This window comes from Colobus angolensis, unplaced genomic scaffold, assembly GCF_000951035.1.
Source record: "Colobus angolensis palliatus isolate OR3802 unplaced genomic scaffold, Cang.pa_1.0 Scaffold31, whole genome shotgun sequence".
Lineage (NCBI taxonomy): Eukaryota > Metazoa > Chordata > Mammalia > Primates > Cercopithecidae > Colobus > Colobus angolensis.
The window spans coordinates 11,446,937-11,449,600 of record NW_012116377.1 but is presented as its reverse complement, the minus strand read 5'-3'; positions in this window follow the sequence as shown (position 1 = coordinate 11,449,600).

Here is a 2,664-nt window from a genome sequence, read left to right as displayed (position 1 = left end):
AAAAAAAAAAAAAAAAAAAAATTCAGGCTATCTTAGTCTTCCACTTGGAATATTTAGTCTGTTTACATTTGGTAGAATTATTGATAATATTTAGGTTTTATGTACCATCTTATTATTTGTTTTCTACTTAACCTCCTTTATATTCCCTTGACTTTTCTTTCTTTCTTTCTTTCTTTTTTTTTTTTTTTTTTTGAGACAGTCCTGCTCTGTCACCCAGGCTGGAGAGCAGTGGTGTGATCTTGGCTCACTGCAACCTCCACATACTGGGTTCATGCAATTCTCCTGCCTCAGCCTCCCAAGTACCTGGGATTACAGAAATGTGCCACCATGCCCAGCTAATTTTTGTATTTTTAGTAGAGATGGGGTTTCACTATGTTGGTCAGGCTGGTCTCAAACTCCTGACCTCAAGTGATCCACTCACCTCGACCTCCCAAAGTGCTAGAATTACAGGCACGAGCCACCATGCCCGGCCCTGGTTTTCTTTTATGCGTTCTTTTTGGATTAATCAAATATTTAGTTTCATTACCCCACTATTAACTTTTTCTATTATATATATATTTTTTAATTAAATGATTACCCTTGGGTTGTTACATACATCCTGAACTTCTTATAGTAAATATACATGATTAATTTAACCACTTCCGTAGCAATGCTCAGATTTTAGAACTTTATAATTCCTTTAGTCTCTTCTACATTTTGTTTGTTTTCATGTATTTAAATCCTAAACATATTTTACACCCCACAAGACAATATATTAATGTTGCATATCCTCAATATTCATTTAGATTAATCCATATAATTACTCTTTCTATTGTCTTTCACTCCTTACTGAATTTCTAGGCTTTTATCTGAAATTATTTTCCTTCTGCCTGAAGAACTATCTTTTATAGTAATTTTAGTGTAATTCTGCTTAGGAAGTATTCTCTGTTCTTGTTATTCTGACATTTTCATTTCTCCTTCATTTTTGCAGAATATTTTTGCAGGGCGTATTTTCTGGGTCTGTACTTCTACATTAGCAGTTACTTTTTTCACTACTTATACTCTCACTGCCACCATTTTTTTGAAAGTCAGCACCAAATCAATTAAAAACTGAAGGTAATATTTCTCACCATCAGGCTGTTATAAATTTTTTTCTTTGACCTTGGTTTTTATTAGTGTTACTGTAATGTGCCAAGATATGACTTTCTTTATATTCATCCTGCTTGGGGTTTTCAGGAATTCATGCATCAGTGGCTTTATGTCTTTCATTAGTTTTGGGAAAATTTTAGTCATTAACTTTTCAAAGATTATCTCTTCCCTATTCTCTCTTTCTCTCTCTGCTCTCCTTTTGGAACTCCAATTATATTAAGTTAGATTTGTTCATGTTATTCCTTATGTTTCTTATGTTCTTCTTTATATCTTCCACGTTTTTCCCTCTCTGAGTGTCAGCTCTGTGGTAAGGCAGTCTTGAGGACTTGCTTCAGCTGGAAGGAACTGATCTGACTTGGAGAACCTCAAAAAAGCTCTATCACTGGGTATTCATGAAAAGAATAGCAATTAGAAGCAATCTGCTCAAAGTCAGCATTGCAACTGCTTAGGGCTGCAATATAGGTTGAGGCACCAAGAGACCAGCAAATATTTTATAGGGTTACATGAGAAACATGAGAGCCACAGGAGACTTTGATAAGCTCTATAATATGTCTATAATATTCCTGGGGATTTAGAAGTTTGTGTGCAAGTTCAAGGCTGCATGCATGTTCAGGAAACACCAACAGGAGCCCAGTTATTTATTCATCTCTTACAGACCTTGGAGCTCGGTGTAAGCAGGAAATCAAACCTAAGGCAAATTTGTAAACTGCCTGAACTTTGAAAGCATGTGGAAACTCACAGTTTCCCTAAATCAGGTGCAGAAGATTTACTTATTCAAGTCGTTTAAGAAAAACTTCTAACCAATCATTGTCTGACCCCTGAAGTATGTAAACACAGGGCAACCCCTGGGAAGTTAGGCTTAAAAATAGAAACAAGAATTTTTTTAAAAGTAACGATAGATTTCTGTGGCAGAATACTGCAGGGACTCTATAGAATTAGCCTAGGTAAATTGCTAAACAGACAACAACAAACCCTGGTGTGGGTGGCATAATAAAATTTCAGAGTCATTAAAATATTCTGGTATTTAGCAAAAAAAAAAATTATCTAAAAGGTATAATTTTTGACAAAAAAGTACAACACATGCAAAGAAACAGGAGACTGTGGCCCATACTATCTGAAGAGCATACTTAGTAGAGACAACCTTTAAATCAGCTTATTATAAGTATGTTTGGAAAATTAAAGAAAATCACTTTTAAATAATTTAAAACAAATATGAAAACAATGGCTCATTAGACAGACAATATCAATAGAAAGATAGAAATTACAGAAAAGAACCAAAGAGAAACTCTGGAATTACAAAGTATAGTAACAAATAAACTTAATAGAAGTTTCAACAGCAAGTTTAGGCTGATAAACGGAATCAGTGAACTCGAAGACAGGTCAATAGACATTATCCAGTCTAAAGAAACAAACAAACCAAAGAACTTTAAAAAAGGAACAGAGTGTCACTGGGTGCCCCAGCACCTCGGGAGGCTGAGGCGGGCAGATCATGAGGTCAGGCCATTGAGACCATCCTGGCTAACATGGTGAAACCCC